The sequence below is a fragment of the Eriocheir sinensis genome, unplaced genomic scaffold (genome assembly GCF_024679095.1).
Source record: "Eriocheir sinensis breed Jianghai 21 unplaced genomic scaffold, ASM2467909v1 Scaffold106, whole genome shotgun sequence".
Taxonomy (NCBI): domain Eukaryota; kingdom Metazoa; phylum Arthropoda; class Malacostraca; order Decapoda; family Varunidae; genus Eriocheir; species Eriocheir sinensis.
In genome coordinates, this window is record NW_026110363.1 from 710,303 (window position 1) to 711,022 (window position 720).

At 40.3% G+C, this 720-nt stretch overlaps 1 long non-coding RNA gene across 1 annotated transcript in view; it reads left to right on the top strand.

Annotated features, from left to right (window-relative positions):
* LOC126989124 (uncharacterized) overlaps nt 1-295 on the top strand; it is a 2,370-nt gene extending 2,075 nt beyond the window's left edge. The window contains exon 3 of the long non-coding RNA XR_007742895.1: nt 1-295. This exon is cut by the window's left edge and continues 2 nt beyond it. This is a non-coding gene — a long non-coding RNA (uncharacterized LOC126989124).
* Nucleotides 296-720: the final 425 nt, after the last annotated feature.

A 720-nucleotide genomic window follows, 5' to 3' on the forward strand; every position in this document is an offset into this window, starting at 1 on the left:
CCAAACATGATGTGGAAGAAGAAATCAGTTGTCTCCATCAGTCGGGTTTGTGCCATGGCAGCTTTCTCCAGCTGTCCGGCAGAGGTCCAGTCCATGCCATGGAGAAATTCAGCCCCCAACAATGAGATGGCATGCCAGAGATGGATCCGCAGCTTCTCTTCCAATCAGTCAATCCTTGCAATGCCCTTTCTCTTTTCTCTTCTTCTGTACCACCATGCTTACACATAACTGATCCAAGGTACTTAAACTCGTTAACCTCCTCCATTTCTTCACCATTCAAAATTATTTGGCGTTCTTTTTCACATTCAATGCCCACTCTATATGGGCATACAAACTCTACAACCTCCCTTCTACTCCGCTCACAAACCATCACTTTACTTCTGTTGACATTTACTTTCAGCTTTCTCCTTTTACATACACTATCAAAAACACTGACCAAATTTTGTAAGTCACTCTCATTTTCTGCATTGAGCACTGTGTCATCAGCAAATAAGATTGAATTCATCACCCACTTCCCTCCCTCCCTCAGCATACATTTTTACTTCAATTTCCCCAACTTTGCCCTTCATTTCTCATAACACCATCCATATAAATATTGAACAACCATGATGACATATATATCTTTAAGACGTCCCACAATGACTCTGTCATAAACTTTCTTTAGAATAACTAGATCCATGAAGGCAGCATAGTATTTTTTCCTTTTGCTAATATTTTTTC